Below are 19199 nucleotides of genomic sequence, written 5' to 3'. Positions count from 1 at the left end.
TGCAAATAAATAAATACAAATACAAAATACAAATGTAATCTTTGAATGTTAAATAAATAATTATAATAAAGGATAATTGTCTCCATATAAATGTAACTAAAAGTTATAAAAAAATCATGTGGCTCATCATTAGATAGGTCTTTCAAATTACATAAAGGTTGCTAAAAAGGTTTTTTGATTAAGTAAATACTTTTGGGAATAATCACTCCAGAAAATAATGTGATCCCCTCTAACTTAAATGTGCACAAAAAAAGTGGCTGTGACATAATCGGACAGACAGACGGACATGACGAATCTATAAGGGTTCCGTTTTTTGCCATTTGGCTACGGAACCTTTAAAAGGTACAATATCACAATATCCAGTGTCATCTTACACTCACAACAAGTTAATCTAAGTTACATCCCGAAAACAATATACACTCATTGACTCGTATTCATCAATAACAACAACCACAAAACGGAAAAACCCAAATGAACAAGTCATTACTTGCAACCGTGCCTATCCGATCCCAACATTTAGTATTTGATAAGTAATTTACTCAAATGTGGGTATAAAACCAATAAAAATCACAAAAAACGTCACACCAACCGGGCGATGCATCCAACGGGTGGCTTAGACCCCGGCGCTCGTGCGCGGAAAATTCAAATTCACCAATTGCCTATTAGTCTCGGTCTCGGCAAGAATCTCGGCCCATTTTGGCCGAGAGCCGAAACCAAGATCTCGGCTCGATTTTTGGCCGAGAACGCCGAGACCGAGATCTCGGTCGGACCTTAGTGGACATATGTCAGACAATATGGTCCGCATGTATTTGTCAACCCTGAATAAAATATTTTTAAAACAATACTTAATAATTTTTGAACTTAATGTAGTTAAAATTTAAAAACAAAATGTATACTTCTTATTTGCCCAACCCTTTGTGCTAAATGTGTCATTTATTTACGCTCGTATATTTTAATTTTTAACTAACAAAAGCATACAAAGAAATACTCAGACGGGAAAGTCGATATTTGAATCAAGGCGAATCTTCCTCATAGGTTTATACCTAGGAGGATGTTATATATGTACTTACAAGTTTAATAGATTGTATCATTCTCGTTGACGCCTGCCTTGACTCGTATTGTCATGTTATTAAAAGTTAAAATTGACAAATGAGCATGCCATGACAGTCATGACATGGGTTCAGGCAAATAAATAAATTAAAAGAGATCATCGATTTTCGGCCCACTGGGTACTATTGCGTATACAAGTTCATACTAATTCATTAATTAATACGCATTTTAATACACAAAATAGTCATAATATTGGGGGTAAATGACACAGGAATTAGGAATACATAATAAAAATACATTATATTGTTCTTTTCCGTAATTCAATACATTTCATTGACTGCGTAAGGAGGGTAAATAGGTTAAGAATGTTAAGATACACAGATATAGCAACAAAAGCATTGCCGTTGTCAACGTCTTTATAGCATTGACAAACGGTTTAACTTCACCTGACTGGTGAGGTTTTTTCACTAAGGAGTTATATTCTCTTTGCACTAAACTATATGGTGGGTAGCCATTAGGCATAGCTAACATAATTAAGTGCATTTCGATAGTGTCATTCATAATTTAATTTATATGTACCTACACGTAAATTACAAATCGACTGTACCAGAGCCTAAAATATGTAGTTACGAAATATACTTATTTATATTTATGTTCAAAGTTTGTAGATTTAAACGAATTCAGAATACGACAATTGCAACTTTTATTAAACGAAAGGCAACATTGTTTTTTTTCAATCTGTCAAATATTTGCATGCAACGCCAACTTTAAATAAACCTTATTTCGTTGAAATTGTTAAAATTGTCAGTTATCAATCTGTTCACTCTCCTTAGAAGTAACAATGATTTATTTGTCAGAATTAGTCTATTTTCTTTTAGAAAGCCATAATACTTTTACCCAATAGTGTGAGTGGTATACGCTTTTGTGTATAAAAGTTTTTCTTGTCATGTTCAAGCTTTTTTTTGCAGAATTTCTCAAAAATCCTGTTTTATATCGTGATTCTGTTTTCACCATCATAATTTAGCAATTATAACGATTTATTTGCTATCTATATTCCATGTACACGTTCAACTTGACGAGGGGGCTCGAAAGGTTAAAAAAAAACGACGATCTCCTTTAGTTTCGATAAGATGTTATGACAATATTGGAATAAGTTTGAGTCCTTGACTTGATTAGTTACAGATATTGAAAGTACCAAAGATAAAAAGTACGTGAACCATCGCGTGCTCAAACATTTGCGTGTGGCCCACATTAAAACTGATAGGCCGATACAGCGATCTCATCGCTACGCTATTCAGACTATGCCGTAGATAACACTGTATGGTTGAAAATCTAACACGAATATTCTTTTCTTTTCAGTTTTCTGTTGATAGGCATGCTACACCTATAAGGGGTTTTCAAAATAAAAGAGTACTATTTACTATTCCCGAAAAACTTGCAAGTTTTGGGTTATATCGACGCAGAATCACAATCACAAGGACGAAATTTAGGTGTCAGTTTTGTGACGGTCCCATAGAGTCCATACAAGGAGTATCTAAAAATACGTCACAAAACCGTACTGTTGTTTTTCCTCTTTGAATCGATACTCCTCGTGATTATGAGCAGAAATAATCCAAAAATTGATATTTTGTCGAAAAAAGTAAATAGTGTACACTTTTCTGAAACGCCCATCGACAGAAAAGTAGATTCCATCAAAAACATTTTTATGTAAAATGTTGCCAAGACGAAACCTAATACTGGCTCGCACTGTCAAAAAGTTTTCAGATCTCTTGTAGAGCCAAGTTTCTAACTCTACAAGCCCTAACTTCACAAACTCTACACCTTAGTCATAATACATGGCTTGGCCGTTTCACTACCCTCACATGGGCGTAAGGTAAAAAAATGATTCACTATTTTTATTTTTTATTATACAATACTTCTTGTAGTAACGAAACGGCCAAGCCACATATTTTTCTTTCTTTAAATCTTCCATATAGTACAGTATAGATTCTTAAATTTCAGGGATACCTATACGTTGCGGAAGGCTTACCTATATCACCGCATCTTTTCTCGTCGTCGACGTAGCAAGCCGTTACATTTGAATAAAATAGCACTTGCGAGAATTAAGAAGAAACATCTCTCGCCACTCGTATTGTCTCGAGTTAGACGATTCAGGTCATATCCTTGGCGCCGGAAACTCATAATAATATCTCATTCTCGGCGCTGCCGCTTAATGAGGAACGCGAAATTATGAATCCCGACCTCTCATCCCTAATGGAGGGCAAACTGAGCTCTGCCGTTTATCTTAGCTCATAATTCGAGCCATCATTCGACCTTTTCTATAAGGAAATAACGTCTAGCAGCTTACCTCCAGTCAACTCCCGGGCGAGTTGTTACGAAGCCAAGACCAATCTTATTGAAAACTTTATTAAAAGTTCGGCCCTATTCTAGTCACGCTTTCTCTATCAAATATTCAAGGAAACTCGGAGTAATATGTAAGATTATTCGAATGGAAGCCCCCAGACAATCTCGATGCGTCCCTCCATTTTCATCCACTAGGGATAAAGTAAAACGTCTACTGGCTTTCTTTGCCGCGACCCCCTGCATCATTTATAATAACTCCTACGGCGGACGCTTTAACATCGCACCTCTCAGGCACTCTACTTGATACTGGAAAGCTGAGAAAAAAAAACATTTTCACGAGAATCCCTTTGTGCTGTCTGCTTTAAGGCGTACGGTGTAAATCTTATGTTAACTCTTGAATTGTAACTTTGAATCCTCCGAATGGAAAACTCAAGAGTCACGATTCGCTAAAAAATGTTGGCTGTAAGCTCAATACTTAGGTTTCTCCTGTAACAATATTTTCAATTTATTTACTATTTCGGCAACACCTCTTGAAGTTGCAGGTGTCCATAGGCTACGGTGCCTGTTACCATCAGGCTGGTCCTATGGTTGTTTGCCTACAACATGGTATTAAAAATATTTCGAGGATAGATTCTACTCCGAATTACTTTTGTGGCATTTATAAAATTACTTAATATTTGGTATTTATTGTTTAAAAAATGAATTTGACAGTAGAAATAATTTATAAGAAACATATATGTAGGGTTTCAGTTTATTATTACATACCTAATTTACCTATTTAGTATCTATAAAAAATTTAAAATTGTAGAAAAAACTGTTTTTACTTGCATTGCAACCAAACAAACGGAGCCAAAAAGATATTTATAAAACGTTGAACACAACAGATGTGATTACGTTATAGTTTCATTTACACCCAATATTATATCTTTTCCGTAATAAAATGCGTATATAATTACTGTAATGGTCTGTACTATATACGCGTTGGTTTTTCCTCCGGGCCCAAAATCGAATCATCTCCTTTAGATTTGTTGACTCTTCAGAGGCACAGTGCGCTTAAAATACTTATCTGCCAGTGACAAATGGCGTTCCAAATAGGCATTATAGCGCTTCGCAGACCTTTATAGATGACGCTTATTAGTCGCCATGAATGTCGCCATTCTATTTCTGAGTTGATCTAATAAAGCTTTATAGAGAGGGACGAGATAGGGTGTGTGATGGGGTCAATTGTTAATGTCGGAGGTTAGCCTATTTCTTTGTATCTTGTCAATAAATATCGAGAAATTGGTGTAAAGTACATAGTAAGATATATTTTATATCCCACTCTGGGCGTTATTTTATTTAATACTACGTCGGTGGTCGGTTGCAAAACAGAATGAAGATCGCTCAGTGGTTTGTGGTTACCGCAGCCTATAGCTGATTGCAACTCCATGGGTGTCACTTCCGCGATAACCCTTTAGAAATTGTGTGTTGACTTGACTTTGGCGTGCTGATTGATTTGAAGGTAGGAATGCTTGTATTCTCTACCTCGACATTTAACAATTGTTATTAATAAAATATTTCTTTTCATTTTATTATTTTTTACAGGATATCGGGGCATTAATGCGTTAGTTGCTGTCTTGTACTTAATAATCGAAGCTTAGTTATTTGTTAGAAGAAAGCTATTTGTTTTACAATGGGGCAAACTTGTTGTTTAACGTGCTAATATTGATACCCGAACAAGCGAAAGATTCCAAAATTTAACTAAGAGCGTGCTGCTTTTTTTCTCAGTAGATACCACTGGGGACTGGTGAGAAATAAATCCCAGTTGTGATACCACTGATAGCACCTTGGTGGTGGGAAAAACACGAAAGCTCAAATGAAATACGCCGAGAAGCTGAAGACATTTACATAAGTGTCTTCGCGGGGATTTTCTTTAAACATTCTTACACTTTTGATTTGGGCGACATTTATTCAACAAGCCATGCGCAGATATGTACCTGCTGGTTGACACGAAATAAAATAACCGGCCAAGAGCATGTCGATTATGATCAACGATCTTGAGGAAACAGTCGAGCATGCCAAGTGTCTACTCTACGCGGACGACCTGAAACTAATACTTGAAATAAAAAATATGACCGACTGTAAGAAGTTACAGGACGACATCGATTCTGTTCGTCAGTGGAGTACAACTAATAAGCTGCACTTCAATGTATCCAAGTGTTCTGTCATGACATTTAGTCGAGCAAAAAATCCGACACATGCTGACTACAAACTTGGGTCCAAGAGTATCTCTCGAGTCGTAACAGTCAAGGACTTAGGAGTTATCTTTGATGATCACCTGACTTTTCATGACCATATAAAAAAGTTAGCTGCTGAGTGCTTTAAAAGGCTCGGATTTGTTATCAGGAGTTCACGTGACTTCCGAAATCCAAGCGTAATTAGGCTCCTGTATACATCACTGGTTCGTAGCAAACTCGAGTCTGCGGCAGTCGTTTGGAACCCTCATGAGAGTACTTATGCACTGCTTCTGGAGAGAGTACAAAAAGCATTTTTAAGGTGCCTGTATAAAAAACTGCATGGGTACTATCCCTATCTATACCCTACTAAGTTCTTGCTTGGATCACTTGGCTTCAACTCTCTGGAAGTAAGGCGTAATTACAAGTTTTTGACACATATGTGTAGCATATTGAGGGGAAAAAGTGACTGTCCCGACTTGGTGTCAAGACTTGTAAGACTTTCGGTACCGTTCGTGCCAAAGAACCAGCTCAGGCCGCGGTGCTCTAGTCTTTTAGCCGTTCCTCTTGCGCGTACAGTTTCGTGCAGAAACTCTCCAATTCTTCGAGCCCTCAGGACAATTAACGCGTTCTTGTCATCAGCCCCTGACTGCGATGTGTTTGCTAGCAGATGGGTAAATGTATGTCGTGAATGTTTGAAATACTGTGAGATGATGGATGAATGATTTGTTTTCTATTGTTTATTGTATTGTTTGACATGAAATTGTATAATTGCATATTTTAAACCACTTGACATATTTTTAATTTATAATATTTGCATGACTTAATTGTAGTTCAATAATTATGTACTATTTTGCATGTATACATTTGCCAGCGCTTTGGTGCGAACTGTAATGCTGTGTAAATATATCGTAATAATAATAATAATAATAATGTCGGTCCACGCTCAGTGTAGGGTTCCGTAGTTACTCTTCCGTCACAATAAGCTAAACTGGAGCTTAAAGTATAGTAAATTGTTAACCAAGGGATGAAACGGTACCTTTCACCTGAGATAAACAAATAGGCAAATTTGCATAATCAGTAGGTACCTAATTAAAATAAGGCTTTTAATACTATGAAGGGAAGGGGCGCGTTTGCGATAACTCAAAAACAGCTAAACTGATCATGTCCGCTATAGTTTTCATTTAATGTCTTTCTTAAGTTCTACTTCCACGATTTTTTTTCATATTTTTTGGACCTATGGTTCAAAAGTTAGAGGGGGGGGGGACACATTTTTTTTTCTTTCGGAGCGATTATCTCCGAATATATTCACTTTATCAAAAAATGTTCCTTGAAAACCCCTATTAGTTTTGAAAGACCTTTCCAACGATACCCCACACTCTAGGGTTGAAGCGAAAAAAAAAATTCACCCCCACTTTACGTGTAGGGGAGGTACCATAAAAAAATTAAATTTTTAGATTTTATTGTACGACTTTGTCGGCTTTATTGATTTATATATCCATGCCAAATTTCAGCTTTCTAGCACTAACGACCACGGAGCAAAGCCTCGGACAGACAGACAGACAGACAGACAGACGGACATGGCGAAACTATAAGGCTTCCGTTTTATGCCATTTGGCTACGGAACCCTAAAAAGGGTGCCTAAGCTAGTTTCTATGGAAAGCGACAAATATTGCAGTGCTTCATTTCGCCCGTCGTTAAAGATTATTTTAACAATAAACAGCCCCAGTTTCTATTTTTATTAAGCAGAGGTAGCAAAAATAACTCGAATGAAGCGTAGCTTTTTCTGCTACTACTGATGTTCTAAGTATAAAGAATTTACGCTTAGACGGCTTTACAATGATTTGTTAAACAACTTCTATTAAACGATATTAGAAATAACCTCATTTAAAAGACATAACTGAGAGTAGCCCAATAAATAGCAACAAAATAAATCTTGAGGCACTTCAGTATCTAAAAACAATTGCTTTGAAATTATAAGGCGAGGGATTAGGCCCGGCTTGGCATTTAAATACCTGCTTATCCCTAGATACGAAAAAATTCAATTTGCGTACAATAGAATGAACGCTACTTATGGCTATGTACATACTCGTAATACGAACCTGTATCCGTCCGTTCTTTATAAGTATAACAATGTTTTCCGTTGCATTTGCGTGATTTTTTATAATCTGTCAACAAAGTACTTTCGACTAAAGAGTGTGTATACTATACATTGTGGGTTAACACATAACAAATAAAATACGGACTTATTATAATCTATATTTTATTATCTACAGAAGTACTTTATTATAAATGTCGCTTTATTGCACATAAACTACATTCATTAATCAAATTACATTAAAATATATAAGCAATTTTGAGAAAATAGTAGCTTAATATCATGATAAAATCCTCTTTACAGTTTAACACAACTACCAGTGCTAAAACATTTGCCACTAAATCTTTTGCGGGATTCTTTGACTTATCCCGGGATGAGACGGGTTTAGAAAAACGAACGCACGAAAACGCATTGTCTTTATCACTTAACTATCTTGATATATCGTGAACCCAGTTAATAATAACCGGCCAAGAGCATGTCGGGCCACGCTCAGTGTAGGGTTCCGTAGTTACTCTTCCGTCACAATAAGCTAAACTGGAGCTTAAAGTATAGTAAATTGTTAACCAAGGGATGAAACGGTACCTTTCACCCGAGTTAAACAAATAGGCAAATTTGCATAATCAGTACCTAATTAAAGTCTTTTTACTATGAAGGGAAAACTTTTTGCGATAACTCAAAAACGGCTAAACTGATCATGTCCGCTATAGTTTTCATTTAATGTCTTTCTTAAGCTCTACTTCCACGATTTTTTTCATATTTTTTGGACCTATGGTTCAAAAGTTAGAGGGGGGGGGACACATTTTTATTTTCTTTCGGAGCGATTATCTCCGAATATATTCACTTTATCAAAAAATGTTTCTTAAAAACCCCTATTAGTTTTGAAAGACCTTTCCAACGATACCCCACACTTTAGGGTTGAAGCGAAAAAAAAAATTCACCCCCACTTTACGTGTAGGGGAGGTACCCTAAAAAAAATTAAATTTTTAGATTTTATTGTACGACTTTGTCGGCTTTATTGATTTATATATCCATGCCAAATTTCAGCTTTCTAGCACTAACGACCACGGAGCAAAGCCTCGGACAGACAGACAGACAGACAGACAGACAGACAGACAGACAGACAGACAGACAGACAGACAGACGGACATGGCGAAACTATAAGGGTTCCGTTGTATGCCATTTGGCTACGGAACCCTAAAAACGAACTAACAATGAAACCAACACATTAGCGTAATGACACAGTGGCACAGTAAAGTCGTCGAAGCAAATTGTACGCTACAATTGGGTAGATAGTGATCACTGATCAGAGGGAGTGCTATAACCCATGCAACTACAACAATATTAGTCGCTGCAGCCTTGCCATACTGTCATCCAGTTAGCTAACTGAGATAGTATTCTAACATGTATACAAAATATATGAACGCGTACTAAAACGAAGCAAAATTATCTTCAATAATGGTAACTGGAAAATTTTAACTGTTTTTGTTGTGTGGGACACGACACAAAGATTAAGAATTTTTATTATTTCTTTGTATACCCAGTCAAAGCAAAATGATTTTTGAATACCTCACAAAATCCAATGCCCAAGGCGGTCACTTAGATGTCACCTTCGACGTTTTCAATAAAAAATTCTGCGCCGAATATACTTAAAGGCCTTCATTTGTTTCAGGTCAATTATTTGCTGAGTCTGATCGAGGCTTCCATCATTTTTTAAGGTAAGTGGTAAACGGCAAAATAACCTTACAAGATTTTAGTTCAATTTTTTCAGATGTTATAAGAATCTTCGTAACTATTTATATTCTTGTCGTGTAGGTACTGACGAAGATGATATTTGAATGTATTAACATATCACAATTAGGTACAATGTTAGAAATGTTAGTGAATTTCTCAATTTTATCTTTATTACTAATATTGATATTGTGTGTGTGGAATTTTCCCAAAAAACGTTACTTATATATTTTTTCTCTTTGTCCTACACGCATAATTAAAATTGTGCATCAAACGCTTTCGTTTAGAAACAATTAAAATTTGGCAGTTTCTTTAGAATAAAACCAATACCTTTGCCGATACGTACTGGTATTTTTTCCCTATCCAGAATTTACCTACTTTTCCTGTTCCACCCCGAATTCAGAATATAAAACATTGTGTCTATAGATATATACTTAATTTCGAGCTGCAGCATACATATAGTCCTCACTATCTCTGTTCAACTGTTCGACGAGACATTAATAATTACCAGATCTCGTAATACGCGTTATGCTTTCACCGCGTTCTATTCCCATGGGGGCCTCATAGTGGAGCTTAGTTCGAACCACTATGATTACAGTGTTAATATCCTGCTCAACTAATATATGATAACTCTACTAATCTACTTAAAATATTAAAGTTATTTGAGAAGCTACTGAAACTGGAAGTGGTTTGTTTAGTCGTGTAACTTTTATGGTTCTGATTTTTGACCTACTGAATCTTTCGGAACTTATAGTGGAATATATTTTGATTAATCCCGGACGGAAAAAGAAGGATCTTATGTTCAATGTACGTGCGTCTGTCTGTGGAATCGTAACTCCCAAACAGATGACCTTTCATTATATTTACCACTAATGATTCGGGAATAACATTGTAAATCCTCAATAGAGCTTAAAATACTTTATTTCAGTGAGAAGAGGAGGATACGAAATTAGTTCCGGTTTCGGAGAATCGACCCTTACACTAACTCGGTCTAAAACACCGCGTATAACTAAAAGTGCTGTTTTACTATTCCATTTCACCGGTTTATGGTTATCATAAAGAGCAAAAACGCCGAGTAATATGATAGGTTTTCTTTACACATACTCTTAGATAATACAGCGGATAGGGAACGATAAATCGACATCATTTTGTCTTGTACGCTCGCAATATATCACCGTCATTCTAGATTATTAGGATGTTCCTTAAAATTCGTAGCTTTCACGTAAACACGTTTAGTACATTAGGGTATCCTTTAACTAAGGCGATTAGTAAGAAGGTATTATGATCAATTACGGATTGGTATACGAAGTAGTTAGAGTAGAGAAGTAGTAGCGTCTTTTGAGAAGACCTATGAAAAAAAGCGGCCAAGTGCGAGTCGGACTCGCCCATGAAGGGTTCCGTACCATTTATGACGTATTAATAAAAAGTACTTCCTAGATCTCGTTCAAACCAATTTTCGGTGGAAGTTTGCATGTGTACATCATATATATTTTTTAGTTTTATCATTCTCTTATTTTAGAACTTACGGGGGGGGGGGGGGGGAGGCACATTTTACCACTTTAGAAGTGTCTCTCGTGCAAACTATTCAGTTTAGAAAAAAATGATATTAGAAACCTCAATAACATTTTTGAAGACCTATCCTATATATATAGATACCCCACACGTATGAGTTTGATGAAAAACAATTTTGAGTTTCAGTTAAGTATTGGGAACCCCCAAAATTTATTGTTTTTTTTTTTCTATTTTTGTATGAAAATATTAATGCGGTTCACAGAATACATCTACTTACCAAGTTTCAACAGTATAGTTCTTATAGTTTCGGAAAAAAGTGGCTGTGACATACGGACAGACAGACTGACAGGACGAATCCATAAGGGTTCCGTTTTTGCCATTTGGCTACGGAACCCTAAAAAACACCAGAACTATAAAAATATTAGGGATGCTACTAGAACTCTCAAAATACTTTTAGATGCTAGCACTTGATATGCTAGGTTCACAGACACGCTAAGTAAAGATGTAATTATACAAGATGTGTTTAGGTATACAAACTATTTTTAGCCCAAAAATCGGCTACCTTCTTCTAATAGAAAATCACCGTGCATCTTTTTTACGAACCGCCTGAGATATGTGGTAGACTTATACTTACCTAGTGATAATGTAAAGTCATCAATATGTATAACTACTTTTTTTCACCTTATTGCGGTGGATTAAGGTGAAGTAAAGTTTACATATTTATGAACTCGACTGTACGATACTACATATCACAGTCAGTTTTTAATTAGCTGGATAAAATGTCATTTTTAATGTTTCCTTTTATATACATCGTATATCTAATGTGTATACCTGTTACCACATGCAATCAGTGGTATTAGGGTGCGTTTTAATGGTTTTAAAGTACTGTGTAAAACCAACAAGTACCTAAATCGCGCCTATCGCAGTGTGATAGGGTACTCCACCTAATTAATTCAAGAGATAAATACTGTGGGTTTTTATTTATGCTTCCACTGCAGGTCAGATTGCCTATTTCTATTTGGTTTTGAATGCGGTTGTTTTATTTTATAAAAATCCAATATATAAGAAGAATGGTTCAAAACATTCCAAAATCTCTTTATGTTTATCCAGCTTTTCCAAAGCGGGCGGGCCCCCTTTTAACATCTAATTCTGAGTTTTGTCAAGTCATTGGTCCGCGTCCCGAACTCCCATTATCGTGTTACGCAATTCACCGTCATTGCTCTTCGACTGCCGAATTTAATGCAACACTGCTTTGACCAAAGTATAGGGATGATTACAGTAACCTATCTCCGGACGTTTAGGATTTACGTTTGATATTTTAATTTAGGATGCTACGAGTTCAAATTCTTGGTCCTACTCTGGTTAACTCAATCTAGCTGTGTCCTTGTTCGTGTGACTCGTGTGTATCGACACTTTGCTTTACGCACGAGTAGGTAGGTAAGTTTGAAGATGATTTGTATTTGAAGATTACTCTGTCTTAACTCGCAGTTTGGTAAGGACATTTTACTCCTCTCCCCATTTTTTCTTTGACCTAATTTATGCTTAATCTAATCGTTGTATTTTGTTCCGTCATTGTTAAAACTCGGTTGGATGGTTCTAATTTATTTAGTAGAAGGATTTCTCTTCCTTTCGATTGTATATCTCCACGGCGAAATTAAAATGTGCAAATAGCAAAAGAAATTGAAATACAGACAAAACAGCAATATATATGTATGTACGTATGTACACTCAGTATATAAGAATGATAAATTCGGCGAATGTGCAATGTGCGATGCAAACCCTTTTTAGGGTTCCGTAGCCAAATGGCATAAAACGGAACCCTTATAGTTTCGCCATGTCCGTCTGTCTGTCTGTCTGTCTGTCTGTCTGTCTGTCTGTCTGTCTGTCTGTCTGTCTGTCCGAGGCTTTGCTCCGTGGTCGTTAGTGCTAGAAAGCTGAAATTTGGCATGGATATATAAATCAATAAAGCCGACAAAGTCGTACAATAAAATCTAATAATTTAAATTTTTTTAGGGTACCTCCCCTACACGTAAAGTGGGGGTGAAATTTTTTTTTCGCTTCAACCCTAGAGTGTGGGGTATCGTTGGAAAGGTCTTTCAAAACTAATAGGGGTTTTCAAGAAACATTTTTTGATAAAGTGAATATATTCAGGGAAATAATCGCTCCAAAAGAAAAAAAAAATGTACACTCAGTATATAAGAATGATAAATTCGGCGAATGTGCAATGTGCGATGCAAACCCTTTTTAGGGTTCCGTAGCCAAATGGCATAAAACGGAACCCTTATAGTTTCGCCATGTCCGTCTGTCTGTCTGTCTGTCTGTCTGTCTGTCTGTCTGTCTGTCTGTCTGTCTGTCCGAGGCTTTGCTCCGTGGTCGTTAGTGCTAGAAAGCTGAAATTTGGCATGGATATATAAATCAATAAAGCCGACAAAGTCGTACAATAAAATCTAATAATTTAAATTTTTTTAGGGTACCTCCCCTACACGTAAAGTGGGGGTGAAATTTTTTTTTCGCTTCAACCCTAGAGTGTGGGGTATCGTTGGAAAGGTCTTTCAAAACTAATAGGGGTTTTCAAGAAACATTTTTTGATAAAGTGAATATATTCGGAGATAATCGCTCCAAAAGAAAAAAAAAATGTGTCCCCCCCCCCCCTCTAACTTTTGAACCATAGGTCCAAAAAATATGAAAAAAATCTTGGAAGTAGAGCTTAAGAAAGACATTAAATGAAAACTATAGCAGACATGATCAGTTTAGCTGTTTTTGAGTTATCGCAAAAAGTTTTCCCTTCATAGTAAAAAGACTTACTTTAATTAGGTGCTGATTATGCAAATTTGCCTATTTCTTTAACTCGGGTGAAAGGTACCGTTTCATCCCTTGGTTAACAATTTACTATACTTTAAGCTCCAGTTTAGCTTATTGTGACGGAAGAGTAACTACGGAACCCTACACTGAGCGTGGCCCGACATGCTCTTGGCCGGTTATTTCAAATATACCACGGCTTACATTTACCCAAGCATATGCACGACCGACTTGCGTATAAAATCTTATAATTACATGCTTTAAGTCTTTGAAGGAATAAAACAGAATAAAGGAACTAATACCGTTCAGAAGGGCAATTCTCTTACAAAACTAATGATTAATATCTATTAATCTCTCTGTTAACAAATCAAAAGAAAATTGGTGAGTCAAGAATCATAAGAGATTCATTTTGACGGTGAACTCGTATCTGAGTTGCGGTTGTACTTACCTCAGTACTCAGCAATGTAAATAACACTCGCATGCGTGTGCTCGCCTCGTCTGCCTGAGCCCTCATACCGTTCCTACCTAATGACAATATCTTGTTAACGTCGCTTAGACAAACTCGAATGGTTTCAAGTCTAACATTTAATTCGCAAATTAGTACGAATACTATGTCGGTACAGTGGCTCGTGTAATCCCACACGTCATGTCGCTTAGTGTTTTGTATCAAATGTAATCAAACACCGAATACATGTTGTATTCACGCACACGTGTAGATGCTCTTTATTATACGTGATCCACAAACAAATGTGGATTGCTTTCTATTTATAACATTCGCAACAATAAGTCGAATGATATTAATTTATTACAAAGCATAATTAAATTATAAGATGACGAAGGTATTTCGATAGGTGTTTGGGCGAATTGGGATTAATCTTATTGGACTCAAAAATCACACAATATGTTTCGTCAGGTGACAAGCAAAACTCACTAATCAACACCACAAGTTCATAGCCATAATTAACCATACTACGCTACATAGTGAGTTTTGCTTGTCACCTGACGATTTTTTTCCTTATAACGGATGTTTTTATCGTAGGTTATATACTACATTTGTATGACACCATATAAGAAACTCGTTTTGTACGAGTTTATTTAAAAGTGCATAATATAACTAATACTCGAAATATAGGTAAAAGTGGTTTATTAATAAAGAAAACAACAAAAATTACAGATTCTGCACTGAAAATCAAAATATTAGATTGGTACTTGGTACTGAAACCCTTTGCATCAAGAACAGCTTGGCATCTTCGGGGCAGTGATGCAATCAACTTCGCGAGGAAAGAACTTGGAATGCGTTCCCATGCACTCTTCCTTTAATTGTTCAAATCTTTCGTTGACATTTCTTGCACTCACACGACGACCTAGCTCCTTCCATAAGTTTTCTATAGGATTCAAGTCCGGACTTTGGCTGGGCCATTCCAAAATTTTGGCGTGCCCAGGGAAGAAACACATTTTGTAATATTCCTTCATAAACTTCCTTCGTCATAATGCCGTTTATTCGATGTAAAGGACCAACTCCACTTGCACTGAAACAGCCCCACACCATAAGGGAGCCGCCGCCGTGTTTGACTGTAGGGAGCTGATACTTGGGGTCATAGCGAGCATTGTCGGGACGTCGTACGTAGGTAATTCCATCTATTCCGAACAGTAAAAACTTGGATTCATCGCTCCAGATTACCTTTTCCCACATTTGAAGAAAGATGTTCTTTCGCATATTTTTTTCTAGCTGCTCGATTTTTCTTGGAAATCAGTGGTTTCTTTGCAGGACGACGAGCATGAAGTCCACCATCCATCAGGCGATTTCTTACAATACGTACGGACACAGAAACTGAATTTCCACACGATATTTCCCGCATAATGTCGCTCGCCGTGAGTAGTGGATTGTGTCTTGCTATTCGCAAAATGTTGCGGTCTACCAAACTTGATGTGCAGCATGGGCGACCAGGTCTGTTGGGCCTTTTGGCACCTCCGTGAGCTTTTTCCCGTTTCAAAACCTTCGATATAGTAGACTGATAAACTTGAAATTGCTTAGCCAGCGTCGATTGTGTGAAGCCATTTCTATAGCCATTTATAATTGCTTCTTGTACTTATAGCTGCTGTTAAGTTTTTATTTCCACGAGGTCTCCCCATGACGGAACTGATATATCTTACAAATATGTTTATGAATTAGCACGATATTCCGTTTTTTATCGACTTAAGTGACGGACGCTAAATTCCAGAATAAATCAATATAACCTTTTTTGATTAGTTATCAACAAATTCAGTTTTTGGTTTCATCTAATTTGAAATATTTAACAAAAAAATCACAATATGATAGATTTTTTCCGCTACTGTATGTACATACATCATAGAAACACAATAGTGTTGATCAAAAATATATCTAGTTTTTGAAAATACTCTTATGAAAAATTAGATTGTGAATTTTCTGTAAGAGGAAAAATCATAACAATAATTCTAATCTTGCAAGAGATATTTTCATAATAATTGTCGTATTTCCTCCAGACATTGTGTAAATTCAATAGTCTCGTTCGATTCATAATGTATAAACTTTGGCCCGAGAAACTTCCCTAGCAGTGCTCTTCAGATTATAATAGTCCATCGCACAGCACATTTCTACAAAACTTCAGTCCATTAGATTCTGAGGCACAATGTTTGTTACTCGACATTAAACAGCTTTGACCTGAATGGTTGTTGTTTGAATTTTGTTCTTGTTGCTCACGGGCATCGAATGTTAAGTAAGTGGAGATATAATGCGAACGAGTACGCTTTTGTGTTTCATGGACATATACGATATATAAAACCTTTTATACTTAGTTTATTTATTTTATTTTATTTCTTGGGCAAACTTACAGCTAATGTAACAAAATAGGTTTCGAAATAAAAACAGTAAGCCAATTACAAGTTTCCACAGGTAGAAACTGCATAAAGTACATGGCGTGCGAATTTGCAGAATTAATAATAACTATTATGCTTATAATTATGTTGCTTGACAGTGAGACTGAGTTAAACATTTAACGAGAAGAACAAAAGATAAATAAATAAGATGGAATTGCATAAGTGTTAACAGTGGGACAAACCTTGGCTCATTAGTTTGCGAATTTACACAGGGTATTGTGAATAACAAGCTGTCAACTCGTCGGGACATGTGTTTCGATAGTGAAATTGCTCTTCATCGCATATGTAAGATAGTTAGACCAATTAAATAGCCCGCGTTATAAAAAGATACGCTAGCCAACTAGTTGTTCATGAGGGTTTGTAAGAGAATATTGAAGTTCCTCTAAATATTGTATCGAAACATCATTCATGGCTGTCACTGTCATCAACCAAGTTATGTTTACGTAGCAATTTTTTCCTCAATCTGATATGTCAAAACAACTGAGCCTTAAAATACCTACTTAATTATCTAATTGTTTCCTACTTCAAATGGCCAAATGGTAAATTTGATCAAATGCAGAACTTCCGATGGGACTTCTTTTTTGAATATACAACTATTTTCCTCTTTAGATATAGATTTTTTGTTTTTAATTAGTTTAAGTTTGTATTGTACTTTTATTCACATTTTACTGTCACTATTTTTTAACAATTCAATAAATTGCATAAAATACTCAAAAATAGTACATATTAATTTAGGTATTAAGACACCACGTTGATTTGAAGTTTAGGCATTTTGGAGATGTGGTATTTTAAGGAAAAAAATAAGCATTATCAAATTGAAGCATTTTGACACTGTTTCTTTTTGAGATCTAGGAATTTTGGTAAAATGAAATTATAAAGTGCAATGTGCAATAGAACCAAAGCATTTAATCTAAGAAATATCGCAACATAAATAAAAGCTTGTTAAATATTTGGTTATGTGAAGAGGAACAAAGAATAAGTCCTCAATATTGGCTGAGTATTCTGTTAAGCCCGTGGCATTTACTTGTGGCTAGCAATGTAAGGCTTGGCAGTGCCGATAAGGCAGACAGTCACATGAAAGCTTAACAAGGCCTAAACCCATTAGCTTAGATGCAGATATTTCCTTAAGGGAACAGGCGCCACGATGGATATATAGTTCGCATCAGTCGGCAGCTGCAACAAAGTAGTGTCACAGGGTATGTAGATGTTAGTACTACGGAAGATTCTTTGGAATGAATCTATGTCTGACCTGAAAATACCAACTTCTGTCGAGAAAATAGTAACTTTCTGTCCAGTCTGTGTCGTTCTTTTTTGCACAGGGGCTGTACCTTTTTGTTTATGTTAGTGATTAAGTTTGACTTTCATAAATATCGACGTTCCTCATACACTAATACTTACCTATCTAGATTATTGATGACATAATTATTTTGCGTATAAGCGACTGGTTTCTAAATTCAGGATGTTTCTGATGCTGATATGCGATATACAAAAATCGCTTATAACATGTTAGTACCTGGGCGACCGAGCTTTGCTCGGTTATAATTATTTATTGTAATATGGTGGTGTATAGGTGATAATCTTAACTAAATTTTTTTACTAAATTAAACTTGTCTAAAACAATGAAAAATAAAAAATAATATATAAACTTGAACATATATTTTTTACTAAATTAAACTTGTCTAAAACAATAAAAAATAAAAAATAATATATAAACTTGAACATATAAAAAAACAAAAGTTAATCACCGGGCGAGATTCGAACCCGTAACACTCGTTTCTAGCTATCCGCGTCTTAATCCGCTGGACCAGACGAACAGTGGCCGGCAACACGAAATTAGCGACCATATTCTGCGTAGAAAGAAAAACGCATGAAAACTCGAAAACACGCGTTTTCCCAAACATAGGACTAATCTAGATCGATTGTATACCCCCAAAAACCCCCATATACCAAATTTCAGCGAAATCGTTAGAGCCGTTTCCGAGATCACAGAAATATATATATACAAGAATTGCTCGTTTAAAGTTATAAGATACGTCATGTATTCAATATTAAGCTTGAATAATCACAATGAAGCTTACTTCCTAAATAAAAGAAAAATAAATGCATTGATCCGACAGTATATCGTAATTGTCACCGCGGGAGCCCTCTCAATTTTCTATCGGCTTTATTTCGTCGCCGATGTCATAAACGACATGCCGACTAAGTTTATTATCTGCTATAAAACAGACGACGCCACATTTGCCATTTCCTAGATAAGCTGCAGGCGATAACAAGCTACGTTTTAGTGGTGAAAGAAATATTAGTACTAAAAGCTTAATGACAATAATTACTGCTATATAAAATTAAGTAAATATACTTTTAGCAGTATCAGCGGCTAAATTATGAGTAATGTTTTAAATCAATCTGAACTACCAATATTAGTGTCGTTTCCCAGCAAAAAGTCTCACTTTGTTGCTTGCCATAAGGACGCTTTTGGCAGGTTATTCATATAAGATGCAAGCAAATACCTTTGACTAGAGAGACTTCGACACATTTTATTTTCTACTCTCTACTCTATT

At 36.0% G+C, this 19199-nt stretch overlaps 1 protein-coding gene across 3 annotated transcripts in view; it reads left to right on the top strand.

The window, feature by feature from the left end:
• LOC133527585 (dystroglycan 1) overlaps positions 1-19199 on the top strand; it is a 142113-nt gene that overhangs the window by 17852 nt on the left and 105062 nt on the right. For all 3 annotated transcript variants that reach the window (XM_061864645.1, XM_061864644.1, XM_061864641.1), the window contains exon 2: positions 9374-9419. The gene's annotated coding sequence lies outside the window, so the exon portion shown is untranslated. The remainder of the gene's footprint in view (positions 1-9373; positions 9420-19199) is intronic.

Source organism: Cydia pomonella, chromosome 18 (genome assembly GCF_033807575.1).
Source record: "Cydia pomonella isolate Wapato2018A chromosome 18, ilCydPomo1, whole genome shotgun sequence".
NCBI classification, from domain to species: domain Eukaryota; kingdom Metazoa; phylum Arthropoda; class Insecta; order Lepidoptera; family Tortricidae; genus Cydia; species Cydia pomonella.
The sequence above is the reverse complement of the archived record's forward strand: the minus strand, read 5'-3'. Positions and strand labels throughout refer to the sequence as shown.